We start from the raw sequence: 16,518 nt of genomic DNA, 5'->3' as shown, positions 1-16,518 counted from the left end.
TCTCGACGACGAGGAAATGGTTATGATGGTAAGACGTTTTAAGAAACTATGTAAGTCTAGAATTTACTAACCACCCGCAGGGTAGAAAGAAAAATATAATCCGCTGCTACCACTGCAACGAAGAAGGGCACGTCAAGGAACTGTCCCAAGCTAAGGAACAAGGACAAAGACAAAGGTAAGAAGCATGTCCAAAAGCGCAAGGTCTTAAAGGCGACATGGGACGATACGTCGTCCGAATTGAAAGTCGAGGCCTTCTCCGGACTTGCATTAATGGCAAGTCATCAAGACGACGACTGCGATTCAAGCTCTTCCATAATGAGCATCGAGAGCATCGATGAAGGGGGAGCTACATCGGAAGAAAGCAGTAGTTCAGGGGGAGCTACAGATAACGAGATCGACAAGGTAAGTCAGGTAGGATCTCTTCCTCTTGACAAATTATTTAAGTTCATTAAATTGTTAACAAAAGATTGCTGTAAATTAGGAAAAATAAATAAAAACTTAAAAGTAATTTTAGCTAAATCTTGCCCATTAGAAGAATTAGATAAAGTAAAATTAGAAAATGAAAATTTGAAAATACAAGTAAATAACCTGAAAAATCATACTTGTTCATAGAATACAAATTTTAGAAAATATAATAGATTAAATTGGTATTTTAGATAGCACCAGGGACAAATCAAAAAATTTTCAAAAAGGTATGTCCTTGAGAAATTTCTAGTTAATCCAGTAGGCTGGAACCTATATTGGGTTTAAAGTCTTGTTTAACTTGAACTATTAATTAAAATTAGCGCTTTCAGCGAGAAAATTAAACAATTAATTTCTTTATAAGGCTTTGTCTAAGAAAGTGGCTGTTGCTCCAATAACCAAGAAGGTCTAGTGCCTCGCCATTGCCAGGAAGTCAAAATATTGAAATGAAATGTTTAATTAACTTTCTGATAAAGCATTAAAGTTATAATTAAATAATGCTTTAAAAAGTCTTTGAAATATTTTTTTTTAAAAAAAATTTTTGCTTAAGTTTTTACTTAGAAATTTTCTCAAAAATATTTTGCTTAAGTTTTCTACTTAGAAAAGTTTCGAACTAATTTTGAAAACTTAGGAATTTTTTTAAAATATTTTTTCATGCAAGATTGTCTAACTTAGATTTTTTTAAAAACTTAGAAATATTTTCTAAAAATCATTGAAATAATTCTCAAAAACTTTCTAAGTTTTAACCCTTAGATTTTTTCTTTTCTTAGAACCTCATTTTTTATGTGATCAAAGGGGGAGAAGGAAAAATATAAGTCTAAGGGGAGGTAGACCAATTTTTAATAATTTTTCTATCTTTTTGCACTTTATTGCAATATATATTAGTTATTTAATTTTTATCTCTATTTACCCTAGCTTAACTTGGGTTGCTCACATCAAAAAGGGAGAGATTATTGGAACCCCAAGGTTGTTTTGATGTGATCAACAAGTTAAGTTAGGTCCTGTCGTGTTTTTAACCTTATGTCTAAGTGTGCAGGAGCTTAGGAGCACAGGGAGTCGAGCAAAAGACGCATCTAGCGAGAAGGACGGCACGGGAGAGAGTCGACGGGCTCGGTGCGTCCGAGATACGAGGTGCTGCAGAAGAGTACACCGGCGAACAAGAAGGAGGCGCACGGCGTTTCGGAGGGACGAGAAGCCGGAGCGGAAGGTTGCTCGAGAAGGCCGAAATTGGGTTCGGGTGAGCCTTATTTCAGTTGGCTGAAATCACCCAAGCAAGAGGAGCCGGAGCGGAAGACCCGGACCGAGGTGAGCAGCACCGGAGCAGAGGACCCGGACCAAAAGTCAACCTTGTTGACTTTACTGGTTCGGGCGCCCGGAACTAGTCTAGGCGCCCGGAGTTGGATTTTGACCAGGATCGCATCAAAAGCGATCCGTTACGAAGAGGATAAAAGTTTATCCCCTCCCAGGCGCCTGGACCCCTTCCAGGCGCCCCGACCAAGACTATAAATACAGCCTTGGTCTAGAAGTTTTAAATCAACTCAAGATTTCTGTATTCCAACACTTGTGTGCTTTCGTGTTAGTTTAGCTTCTATTTTTTATGCTTTCACTACTGTAAGAAGCTTCTTCGTCTGAAGGAGATACTAGTGCGACACTTTCCTTGGATTAACAACCTCCCCAGTTGTAATCAAGTAAAAATCCTTTGCCTCTTATTTTACTTTCTGTTTAGTTAATTTATTTATGCAAGTGTTCTGTTGAATGTTCGAGAAGGGTTGTTTTTATTTTTGCAGGGCTATTCAACCCCTCTTCTAGCCGGCCGTCGCGATCCAACACAAGCATCATGGGAGCATAAATCACTAAACTAACAAGCATTATATGGAATTAAACTAAAGAAATTGTATCAACTAAAACCTATATAATGGAAGAGATATTTAATCAAAATACTTGATAGGCATGAGTCAATGAAATCATAATGTGTGCAAATTGAAACATAGGAGGTCAAATTAATACAAGCACTTAACATTCACATAAAACTTGACTCAACATGAAAGACAACATGAAGTAAAACATAGAACGAAACCTAAAGCATGAAATGAAATCTAATCTAACCTAACGACATCCAAATGAAGAATGAGGACTTAAAGAAATTAAAAGAACAAGATAAGAAAGAATTAAGCTAAGTAAAATGCACGCATCAAATTAAACCTAACTACTTGAAGAGACATTTCACCGAACACCTACTATGCATGAAACAAATAAAGCAAGATGAGTGCAATTCAAACAAAGGGAATTAAGTTCAATACAAGCATCTAAACAAAACTCTGCTGGCGGCTGTACACTTCAATATGACGATGGTGAACGACTCTTCACTTGAAGAAACCCTCTCCAAATGAAGTTGGCAAACTGTGGAAATGCACAGCAAAATGGGATGAACAGCCAGACCTCTCTCTGCTCTGCCGCCTGAACCCCAAGTGGTGGAACTTCGGAAGGTTGCTGGAAGATGGAGGTCACACCGGAGAAACCCTCTTCGGCGAGGTGGATGCTCGGAGTCGTCGTTGCAACTTGTTGCCCCCACCCAGAATGCTGCTGCCATCGCCGCTGGAATCAAGAAGAAGGGTGGGCTGTGGAGGTCCGGTCAGCAGCATTGAAGAGAAGAAAGAGCCACCGGCCGGTGGTGAGGAAGAAGAGATGACCGGCGGTGGGAGGTCGCGTGCCCTAGTCGCGCGAGAGGAGATGTCGCGAATAGAAGAGGAATCGCCAGCACTGTGTCATCGCGTGGGTAAAAGGAAACAAAGTTGTCTCCTCCTTTAATCTGGGTCGTCCATATTGTGATGAAGATGGATGAAGATCCAGCCGTCAGATCTTGAGATAAGTAGTCTAGATCACTTAAGATTAACTTGAGATTGATTCTATCTTTAGATTTGACGGTCCACATAACTTCAAATCTTGATGGAGGGCTGGATGACTAGATCTGAGTGAAGGAACAAGAAGCGTTGTCGTTACACTAAAAAATTGATAATAGACACTTGATAATAGACAATGTTTTTTAAAAATCGTTGTCGTAGACACTAAAAAATTGATAATAGACAACGCTTTTCAAAAAGCATTGTCTTTGACCCATAAAAATCACTAATAGACAATAGTTTTTAAAAAAAATATTATCTATTAGTCAGAAAATAAAGAGATAGACAATATTTTTCACTAAAAGTGTTATTAAAAAAACAAAGACAATGCTTTTTAAAAAACACGTTATCTTTTAAGTGTTGTAAAATCTCAATTTTCTTGTAGTGTAAATGGAGGTGTAATTAGTTAGAAGAGTTCTGAGCAAGATACTATTATAGATTTTACCTATGAGGTGGTATACATTGCAGCTTCGGAAGCAGCAAAGGAACCAGTTTAGATCAAAAAGTTCATTACCAAACTTGGTATGGTTTCATCCACTGTTGAAGCATTACCTGTTTACTACGACAATACTGGAGCCATTGCACAAGCAAAGGAACCTGGGTCTCATTAGCGATCCAAATACATGTTTTGCCGCTATCATCTGATCAAGGAGATCATTAGTAGGAAAGAAATACAACTTGAGAAAATTTCCATTGACAAAAGTTCTACCATAAAGTAAGTTTGAGAGTCACGTTCATGCTTATGGTTTAGGACACCGTGACAATTGACATTAGGCCAAGTGGGAGTGTTAGATTTCGAGGGATGTCTAAAGGCAATCGCCTTATGGTTTTACTATTTATTTGATAAATATAGATTTACTATTTGAGTGCATATTATATATTTGAATAGTCTTAAACTAATTTACTGAATGTCAGCAATACAATTCATAGGATGAGAGAATTTGTAATTGGATCACAACTTATGATTAACATATTGGGATTTCCCTAATTATCGAATTGGTGCATTTGAATATCATCAATTCTGTAAGACTAGCATAGGTTATACTCCTTGGTTTGGCCAAACAGTTATTTCTCACTAGCTGGAGACATTGGAATGTTGAAAGTTAAATGTTGATGTTAGTTATGATAATTAGTTTATTGGAGTGAATGAGTGACTTACTGTAAGACTTCATATGGTTTTCTACATATATGGATATGTTTGTGAAGTTTTTAATGAAGCTTGAGTGCAAGTTTCCTTCAAATTGAGGTATACAAGTCATCTTGGTTATGGAGACTTATACTTTGACATCTTAAGCAAACATCTCTTGGAGATGTAGACCCAAGATGATTGGGTATAAGTTGAAGTGCCCGAAGGTGTTTGGATAGCCTACAAAGGATTCACTGTTCCTTACGAGGAGACATATACCCTATGGTCACTCTGTTGGTTGATCCTAGGAATATCGTATCAGTTCCACTGTACAAAAATTTTGTACAAGTGTCGAACCTTTCCTAACAACCTATTGTGTTCTTTAGAAATTAAATTCGGAATCGCAAACGAAACTTAACATTATTGATTCCAAATTTAACTTATCTGTTCTTAGTGGTTTAAACTTGGATCACAAACGATGCTTAACATTATTGATCCAAATCCACCCATGTTACAAATTCAATTAAATATTAATTTCAGAAATCGACTTCCAGGTTAAACATGGCGAGGCACTAGGCCTTCTTGGGTATGGGAGCATCCACCACTTCCTAGACAAAGCCTTTCAATGAAATCTAATATTTAATTTCCTTATATAACCTTAGGTTTAACCAAAAGGAACAATCGAATCACAAATTTGAAAAACAAAAAAAACACAAACTCGAATCATAAATTCGAAATCTAGAATTATATGCCTCTTGTGTTTGGAATTCATACAAAGAAAAACTAGTATGATGTGAAAAATAATTAGTATTTATACCTTTCTTTGTAAGCAACAACCTCTTAATCTTCTACCGTATTCCTCTTCTTATCTCGGACGTCGTGTGGGCAGCGATCTACCGAGATGAGAACCACCCAAGCCCTTCTTCTTCCTTCTTCCAAGATTTGGCCAAGCAACCTTCTCCAAGAGATTATAAGTCTCGGCCACCAACCAAGCTCCAAGGAAAACTAGGAAACAAAACCTCCTTTCTCTTCTTCTTCTCCAAGCTAGATCCGGCCACCAAAACAAGCTCCTAGAGATTGATGAGGTTTGGCCACTAAGGAGGAAGAGGAGGAGATGATATGACCGGTCACCACCAAGGAAGAAAAGAGAGAGGAAAAATAGAAGAGAGTTGTTATGAGGTGAGACACCTCTACCCCCTCTTTTATATTCCTTAGTCTTGGCAAATAAGGAAATTTAATTATAATTTAAATTTCCTTATATTCCTTGCCTTTGGTTAATAAGGAAAATTTAATTAAACTTTCCTTTTAACCCTTATCATGGCCGGCCACATCACAAGCTCCAAATAAGGCAAGTTTTAAACACAAAATTAAAACTTCCTTATTTGTTTCTGAAAATTTTAAAATAAAAATTTCTCTAATAATTTTTCCTTCATGGTTGGTTATAAAAGAAAATTTTATAAATTAAAATCTCTCTATTAAAACATGTGGATGATTTTCAAAAAGGAAAGTTATCTTTAAAATTAAAATTTTCCTCTCAATCTACAAATAAGGAAAGATATCAAATCTTTTCTTAATCTTTTGTAGAAACTATAATAGGAAAGATTTAATTTTAAAACTCTCTTTTAAATCATGAACATGGTTTCATAAAAGGAAAGTTTTATCAAAAATTAAAATCTTCCTTTTAACTACAAATAAGGAAAGGTATCAAACTTTTCTCTTAATCTTTTATAGAGAAGACTATAAAAGGAAAGATTTAAATTTAAACTCTCTTTTAAAACCATGGCTTCCACATAAGGAAAGATTTTAAATAAATTCTCTTTTATTTTATATGTGGTCGGCCACACCTAGCTTGGGCTCCAAGCTAGGGTCGACCACTAATCTTGGCTCAATCCCTTAGCTTTGGCTGGCCCAAGCTTTGACCGGCCCAAGCTTGGGCTCCAAGCTTGCTTGGCCGGCCACCTAAGGGTGGGTAGGAAGTGGGTATGTGGTGGGTATAATTCTCTATATACAAGAGGATACGATAGGGACCAAGAGGAGGAATTGGTTTTGGTCTCCCGATGAAATTAAGCTTCCCGTGTTCGCCCCGAACACCCAACTTAATTTCATCAATAATAATTCATACCACTAAAAAATTATTATTGAACTACTACACCAATACCAAATTACATTTTGGGCTCCTTCTTATCATGAGTGTATTAATCTCCCTGTGTTTAAGATGTCGGATGTCCACTAATTAATTGAGTTACTGACAACTCATTTTAATTAATATCTTAGTCTAAGAGTAGTACCACTCAACCTCATTTTCGTGTCGGACTAAGTCCACTTGCAGGGTTTAACATAACAATCCTTATAAGCTCCTCTTGGGAGCATTATCATCCTAGATTACTAGGACACAGTTTCCTTCTATAATCAACAACACACACTATAAGTAATATCATTTCCCAACTTATCGGGTATATTGATTTATCGAGCTAAACTCACCCTTTGATATGTCAAAGAAATAAATACTAAATATATGTGCTTGTTATTATATTAGGATTAAGAGCACACACTTCCATAATAACTAAGGTCTTGTTCTTTTATTAAGTCAGTATAAAAAGAACTTACCTTAAATGATCCTGCTCAATACACTTAGAGTGTACTAGTGTAATTTTATAGTCAAGATAAACTAATACCAAATTACACTACGACTACTCCAATGGTTTGTTCCTTTCCATCTTAGGCGTGAGCTACTGTTTATAATTTATAAGGAATTGATAACATGATCTTCTGTGTGTGACACCACACACCATGTTATCTACAATATAAATTAATCGAACAACTATACTTAACATATAAATGTAGACATTTGACGAGTGTGATTCTTATATGTTTATACAAAAAACAAGACTTTTAGTATACACTCTAACACACTCGTTAGGATTATTACTCAAAATCTTTGGCCAAAGCATCACATGTTAAGAGTATGAGACTCTTGTACACATCTACGAGTAATTTAAATCCGCGGAACAAAGAAGTATTACTTGGGCTAAGTGTGACATAGTCAACCTAGTGGAGCAGACACATAGACCATGTTCTAGACTAAGTAGGTATAAGACGAGTGAAAGGAACGAGACACGACTCACTGTAGCTGCTGAAGGATTCTGAATTAGTTCTGAGATCAACTATGATTTTTTAATTAATTGGGGATCATGATGTACTACTAGGTACCACTCATGATCATTTTATAATTAAATAGTTAATTATAGATGACCAAGATAAATCGAGACTCTATTGGGTCACACGCACTACGAGTCTCTAAAAGACGTAAAATAAATTAGAGAATAGAATTCTCATATCAAGAGATAAATATTTGGTTGGACCATATATAAGACAAATATAGAAATATTTATCGGAATAGAAGTGTGGATGGCTCACATCTCTTATGAAAGAATTGAACCCTATTTAGTTTAGTCATGAACCAATTTTGTTTAGCTATGAACCAATTTGATTTAGTTGTGAATCAAACCAAGGGGTTGAAATAATGGGATAATTTTTAGTTAAGGCATAATGTGTTGGATTTGAGCTTTCTAATCCAACTCATTAAAGTGGACTATATATTGATATGGTTAAGAGAGAATTAATAGACAATTCATTATTATCTTGATTAGGTTTTGAAAAACTAAACCCAATACCTCTCTCTTATTGTCGGCTATAACAAGAGGGTCTCCTCTTGTTGTCGTGAGCCACCCAAAGGAAGAAGATCTTCCTTTTGCTTCTTCCTCTTCTTGATCCTTCTCCTTCACTCGTGGATAGTACCTTCCGAAGGTGGAGCTTGTTCTCTTGGGGTTGTCTTGAAGTGCTCGACGTGGATATAAATAAAGGCGAGGTTCGATAACGTCACAAAAGGTTGATACCCTTCTTGTTATAGGTCATCCGTAAGGTTTACTTTGAATAATTGTTATTTGATTTCATTTTTTTATGATATTGTCTGTGTGATTGTATCTTGGATGCATGTGGTATGTGTAATGTAATAAATTAGTTTATTTATCCTTAAGTTTTTCGCTATGTATGTTTACAAAATGTGTTTTTAGCATACACTGCACCGAGCATATCCCAACATATTATAATCTGCAGCTGTGGCAAGAATCAGGAATAGCCGAATAGATGGTCGTTGGGTGCATGATCAAGCATGCTTATAACTCGGTCAGACTGCTCAAGAGTCTAGAATATTGGTACGAAAGCAAGCTCACTTATAACTCAATCGAGTGACTTGACCGAGTGGTTCAAGAGTCTGGAATATGGGCGCGAGAGCAAGCTCGCTTATAACTTAGTCAGGTGGCTTAAGAGTCTGGAATATGAGTGCGAGAGCAAACTCACTTACAACTCGGTCTGGTAGCTCAAGAGTCTGGAATATGGGTATGAGAGCAAGTTCGACTATAACTCGATCGAGTAGCACGAGAGTTTGTAATATGGGTGCTAGAGCAAGCTCGCATATAACTCGATCGAGTTGTACGAGAGTCTGGAATATGGGCACGAGAATAAACGCGCTTATAACTCGATCGAACAGTGTGAGAGTCTAGAATATGGGCGCGACAGCAAGCTCACTTATAACTAGGCCGAGCGGTGCGAGAGTTTGAAATATAGGCGTGAGAGCAAGCTCATTTAGAACTCGACTGAGAAACGCGAGAGTCTGGAATATGGGTATAAGAGCAAACTCACTTGTAACTCAGCTAACCAACGTAAGAGTCTAGAATATGAGTGTGAGAACTCGGCTAAGCAGTGTGAGTGTCTGGAATATAGGCGTGAGAGCAAGCTTAATTATAACTTGATCGAGCGATGTGAGAGTCTGGAATATGGGTACGAGAGCAAGCCCACTTATAATTCGATCGGGCGGCTCAAGAGTCTAGAATATGGGTACAAGTGCAATTTCGCTTATAACTCGGTAGGACAACTCAAGAGTATGGAATATGGGCATGAGGGCAACATCATTTATAACTCGGTCGAGTGGTACGAGAATCTGGAATATGGGCGAGAGAGCAAGCTCGCTTATAATTCGGTTGGACGATGCAAGAGTTTGGAATATGGGCGCGAGAGAAAGCTCACTTATATCTCAGTTGAGCGACACGAGAGTCTGGAATATGGGTGTGAGAGCAAGCTCGGTTATAACTCGGCCGAATGACATGAGAGTCTGGAATATGGATGTGAGAGCAAGCTTGCTTATAACTCAACGCAAGCGGCGTAAGAGTCTAGAATATGGGCGTGAGAGCAAGCTCACTTATAATTCGACCAAGCGGTGCAAGAGCATGAAATATGGGCACAAGAGCAAGGTCACTTATAACTCAGTCGAGCGGCGTGAGAGTCTAGAATTTAGGGCTCTTAAGCTAAGTTTGCTTGCATTTCCATTAAATGTGAATATTCAACAATATTTAGAAGCACATTACAGGAATACTCTCAGGTTCGATAAGGTTACAAATAGTTGACACTCCATGACCGCACCAAGTTTCTTCCTTTGGCATCTTGAAGATAATAGGATCCCGAGGCGAGTCTCTACGAGTCCACCCTATTGCGGTTCTAGCTTGCTGATGTCTTTGACCGACTTGATTCACTTCCAAACGAGATCGCTTACCTGAAAGAACCTTGGGATGACCCTCCAATTGTAATTTTGCTTAATTTATTGGCGATATGACACCAGCCAAGTGGTAGCTTTATCTCTAACCTCTTCTATCAGATCGAACTCCATCTAGCGTCGATCGACATTGTTTTCATCATACAACTATCTTCGATCGGACTTTACGCCAACTTCCACCAGGATGACTACTCCCAATAAATAAGTTGAAAGGGAGTTATACATGTGGCCTCTCAAGGCGTAGTGCGATAGACTCATAGCACATTAAGTAACTCATTCACCCAGCTTCCCCTAGCATAATCCAAGTTAGTTCTGATTCCTTTGATAATCTCCCGGTTTGTGACTTCCATTTGATCGCTACTTTGAGAATAAGCCATAGAGGTGAAAGCTTGTAAGATTCATAACTTAAACACCACTCCTTGATTCTTTAACCCTGGAACTGTCTTCCATTATCCGAGACGAGCTTATAAGGAATTTTGAACCAACATACTATATTCTTCCATAAAATTTTGATGATTATCCGCTCGGTTATCTTGGAAAGAGTCTCTGCTTCCATTCATTTAGAGAAATAATCAACGACCACTAAAAAAAATTTCTTTGATGGGGTGTCATCGAAAAGGGTCCTATAATATCCATCCCCTATTGATGAACAGACAGGACACCATTGAGGTCTTCAACAATTCTATGGGATGGTGCAAAATGTTCGGGTGCTTTTGACATGATAAATAGGTGGCTACCAACTAAGGAGAGTCAGCTTGCAGAGTAGGCCAAAAATACTCGATCAATTAAATCTTCCAAGCAAGCGACCAACCGCTTGGGTGGCTTCCATAGGAACTCTGATGAACTTCTTATAAGATATACTGCACATCATCCAACCCGATGCACTTGAGAAAGGGGCGAGAGAAAGCCCTTTCATACAAGTTGTCTCCAATCATTGTAAACCAACCAACCCTTTTCTTAATCATAAGAGCTTGTTTCCAATCGGAGGTTGAAATTCCCTGCTAGAGTAACGAAATTAACAGTGCTCTCCAGTCGCTCTGTAGTTCTAACTCGACCCTCCTTTCAATGTGAGCAATTAACAATGTTTGTTCCATTGACCTATCTAGCATCCACGAGATTATAGAACCATCCAACTTTGCTAACTCGTCTGCCTTTTAGTTTTCAATCAGAGGATTTTCTATTTGATCACTTCATGAATCCCTGCCTTCAACTCTTCAAATGCTTCCACATACAACCTTAGTCGTTCATTGTTAATCTCAAAATTGCCCGAAAGTTGTTGAGCATCTAACTGAGAATCCAAATAGATTAGGACTCGGGTGGCTCCCACATGCTTCGTAGTTTGCAGATCGACTATCAATACCTCGTACTCCACTTCACTATTGGTGGCTTGGTAATCTAGCCAGATGGATAGCTGCAGTATGTCTTCTTGGGAGATATAAGAATTCTGACCTCACTACATTGCCAAGTGGATGACATGTCCATGTAGATTTTTCATGTTTCTTCTAGCTCAGGGCCTTGTATCTCTGTCACAAAATCAGTTATGACCTGAACTTTGATGGTTGTCTGAGGTTGATACAATATGTCATATTCACTCAGCTAAGTGGTCCACTTAATCAATCTTCCTGATGCTTTTGGGTTGATAAACACCCCGCCCAGGGCGTTGTTGGTTAACACTATGATTGGATACGATAGAAAGTAAGGGCGTAATTAAGACTAGTCTGTACGCTAACTTCTCGAGTGTGGTGTAATGACACTCGGTATCTTTTAATAAATGACTTGAAAAATAGACTAGTTGTTGCTCCTTTCCCTCTTGTCGTACTAAAATCGACCCCACAGCACTCTTAGTAGCCGACAAGTACATCCATAAGGGTTCGCCGACTACTAGTTTGGCGAATACAGGTAGGGCGAATAAATAATCTTTCAACTCTTCAAATGTCTTGTCACACTCAGCATCCCATTAAAATTTGGTGGCTCGACGAAGTATCTTGAAGAAGGGTAGGCTCTAATCGGATGACCTTGAGATGAACCGCAAGAGCGCTGTGATATATCCGGTCAACCGTTAAGCTTCCTTCAAGTTGTGCGATGGAGCCATGTCTCGGAGAGCTTGCACCTTGCTCAAATTGGCTTCAATCTCTCGTTTAGTTACTATGTAGACGAGGAACCACCCACTCTTAACTCCGAATAGGCATTTAAGAGGGTTGAATTTGAATCTATATTTTCTCAATGTTTGGCATGTCTCATCAATATCAGCACAGAGGTATGCCGACTAGAGGAACTTGATCAGGATATCATCCACATACACCTCCATATTGCGGCCAATCTACATTCGAAACACTTTGTTCATGAGCCGTTGGTAAGTAACACCTATAGTTTTTAGTCCGAATGACATAACATTATAGCAATAGGTTCCTTCGGCTGTGATGAAACTAATCTTCTCTTGACCCCCTCTGGCCAACGCGACTTGTTGGTAGCCCTAATATGCATTCAGCATGCATATCAATTCACATTCAGTCGTCGAGTCCACTAGTTGATTAATGTGTGGCAAAGAATAATAGTCCTTTGGGCATGCCTTATTTAAGTCTTAGAAATCGATATAGACTCGTCATTTATTCCCTGGTTTAGAAACCAACACCATGTTGGGTAACCATATTGGGAATTGGACTTCTCGGATATGCCTTGCCTCAAGCAACTTGTCCACCTCCGCCGGATTGCCCCTATTTTGATCAACTACAAAGTCTCTTTTCTTCTGCTTGACTAGTTGTGCATCTGGGAAGACATGGAACACGTGCTATATGACCTTGGGTGAAATGCCCGTAATTTCTTTAGGTGCCCAGGAGAACACATCATTGTTGAGCGTTAGACACTTCACTAGGTCGACCTTGAGCTCGGGCGTCAGATCGACAGTTATCTGAGTGATGACCTTAGATCAGTCAAGATGAATCTGGACCTCCTATTTTTATTCATAAACTATGGTTAGGGGTCCTTCATGTATGACATTCACCCCTGCCCGCTAGATCTTTAGCGTCACTTGGGCTTCAATTTTGACGACATCCACGTAGCACTTATGTACTACCAGCTGGTTTTCTTTTACTTCCCCCACCTGATTGTGTACGGAAAACTTGATCTTTTAGTAAAAGGTTGATACGATCACTTGAAATTCATTCAAGATCGGTCGACCTAAGATCACATTGTAAGCCAAGGGTGAGTCTACCATGATGAAGGTTAATCGGCGAGTCCTCATTAGGGGTTCCTCCCCCAAGGATATGACTAGCTTAATCTATTCGAGCGGATGAACTTCGTTGCAAGTGAATCCGTAGAAGGGCGTCATCATGGGCTGAAACTCACTCTTCTCTATTTGTAACTGCTTGAATGTCTTCTTGAAAATAATGTTAATCAAGATGTCTGTGTCAATAAAAGTATAATGTATTGTTATAATTAGTTATAACAATCTTAATGATTAGAGCATTGTCATGGGGTACTTCCACTCTGTCTATGTCCTTCGACCCAAAGTTGACTTTGTGCCTTTACGCTTGTTCATAACTGCACCCAACCATGTGGATTTTCAGTCCGCGAGCATGCAGCTTTCGAGCCCAGTTGCAATCTCCATTGGTTGGCCCACCTGCTATCATACCAATATCTCCCCAATCAGTGTTGCTGTAGTTTTCCTCTTGCCGAGTCAGGGGAAGCCCCTGTTCAACTCGGGCGGGGCCAAGGCCCTGTTGTCTCATTGTTGGGGTGCTTGCTGACGCCACTCGACGTCTCATTAGTCCCTTCTGGGTGGTTTGTTCAGCCGCAGGTAACAATCGATTGCCGGGAGACGACTAGCACTAGCAAGACCCTTGGTTAGCTGGCCAGCACATCTCTTTCTTATAGTGATAATAGCCCTCAATGTTATCGGTCCCTGACCAATGGTACGTACAAAATGGTGTGTTCCATCTATGAGGCTCGACGAATGATTGTTCGCTCGGCCTTTATATATTGAACAGTGTTAGGCCTCTGCTTGTGCTGGTACAGTTGGGGTCTCGATTGGGATCCTTTGTTCGACAGAGGCGGGAGAGGGGCTCAACGAGGGCAGGGACAAGACCGAGCGCTACTACCTCCTTTTTCTAGCGGGCTGAGTCTCCTCCACATTAATATACTTGGTCGCTCTTCCAAATAGGTGGTTGAAATCCCTAGATGGCTTCTTGATCAAGGACCGGAAGAAGTTTCTATCTGTGAGCCCTTGGGAGAAGACACTCATCAAGATTTCTCGAGTGGCCGAAGGAACGCTCATAGGCTACGTTTGGTTGGGTGTAATGTAATCTAACTTGTAATGTAATCAAATTTATAATGTAATGTAATATTGATTACATTACTACGTTTGGTAATGTAATGTATGTAATCTTTGATTACAATGATGATTACATTCTTTTGTTTGGTGCCCATTATTTTTTATAAGGAATGTAATTCATATTATTATAAAATGATAAAAATATCCTACGACCTCTATCGACGGCCGTCGCACCTCTGCCGGAGCTTGTGACAACTAGCGGCCGCCGCCGTTGGCCTCCTCCGCTGGCTGCCGCCACCGGCAACCGCCGGCCGCCTTCGGCCGCCGACAATCGGCGACGACCGCAGGCGGAGGCAACCATCGGCCGATGGCAACGGGCGGCAGGTGGCGGCGGCTGGCAGCAAGCGGTGGCGGCGGGCGACGGCCGGCAGCGGGCGGCAGTTGGTGGCAGTCGGCGACCGACGGTGGTGGGCGGTGTCCAGCGGCAGGCGGTGGCCGGCAGCGATGGCGGCCGACGGCGATGGGCGGCGGCTGTGGTGAACTAAGGGTATATTCTACATTTAAATTTTGGTTAAACGGTGACCTCGTAATGTAATCGGATTATATAATATTTGTTTTGTAATCCAGATTACAAAAATTCACTACTTTTTGTAATTTAGTTTACATTACATTATAAATTTAAAATTAAATCAAACAAAATAATCAGGCTTGTAATATAATTCTGATTATATTACAAGACAGATTATATCATACTAAACGTAGCCATAGTCACTTGGCAGCGGCTCCTTGAACATTCAGGATTGTTTTAAATGTCACGCTCTAAACAATATGCAAATACTGGCTAGTCCTTTTTGGTGAGATCAATGGCCAGACTAGACCATATAGCTTGTTTATGTTAGTGTTAGATGCAATCATGTAACATGAACTCAAATGTTGTAACGGTATCAGATTAATGCTTAACGAACAATTATTTGAACTTTTGTTCTATCTGCTCATTTGTTGTATTTGTTGTTGCAAAACAGGCACTTTCTAGAAGGGCTGCCTTATATGAGAGGATCAAAGACTACGAACAAGCATCTAATGATCTCCGCAGACTCCCCTCCACTATTCTGATATTTATAGCTGCCACGTTACTAGTGATATATACATAGTGCTTAATGATGGGAATGAAATTCATGGAACCTCCGCACAGCGCCTCTTTATATAGGAGCTCAAGACCAAAGGACAATATTAATATAATCTAAATTTTGGATTTGTATTCTTACACATCTACGCAGGAAAGAAAGTCTCTCCTTATATATTTATTCACATTATTAATGTATATGAATCAATATAAACCAACCAATATATTTTAGAACTTTTAATATAAGACTAATGTCCTATTTACAATAGAAGTTCATGTCTCTTCCACCTCTACTCCATTCACCTATATCCAACACTCATTGCCAGTCTTAAATCTAGGGGAATCGAACCATCAAGCTCTGTAGCTGACGAAAAGAAGCGTCACCCCGACAAGGTATGATTTAATGGACAATAACTTTCAAACATTGTGATGCAGTACCAAAATCAAAACAAGATCACGGAGAATTGGGATGAAATTGACACAGCACGAAGGATGACTATATCATACAAAGAAATGAACTATTTAAGACTTCTACTGAAACTATTTTACCTTCTAAATTAAAACATACTAAAACTACTTAATATCCCAAGAATTAAACAATTACCAGCTTAAATACTTTTTTTTATAAAAAAATTAGAGAACTGCAGAATAGATCTTACCAGAATAAACACTTCATAAATCTAAAAGTTTTAAAACTTAATTTCCTTGTTTGCTTTACAATTAGACCTTCCTCAGCTTATTAACTTCAACCACTACTACTTCAGGCTGGTCAGATCTTACTTAGGAGTGAAACTCCTGATAGGGTTTGGAGAGAGGTGGCTGAGGAAGTCCACAAAGATGCAGATAGATTGTTCAAGATGATAGGAGGTATAAATTTACAAAACTTTAACTGAATATGATTATACCTCATCTCCCTCCTGCAAAGTTTGCACTCACTAACCCAGTTTTTGAGAGACAAAGGAGCCAAAAAGACAAGTGTAAATTTAGTTGCATTTAAGTGAATATGATTATATCTCTCCATTCTCAGAA

The sequence above is a fragment of the Zingiber officinale genome, chromosome 3B (assembly GCF_018446385.1).
Source record: "Zingiber officinale cultivar Zhangliang chromosome 3B, Zo_v1.1, whole genome shotgun sequence".
Lineage (NCBI taxonomy): Eukaryota > Viridiplantae > Streptophyta > Magnoliopsida > Zingiberales > Zingiberaceae > Zingiber > Zingiber officinale.
Note: the sequence above shows the minus strand (reverse complement) of the source record.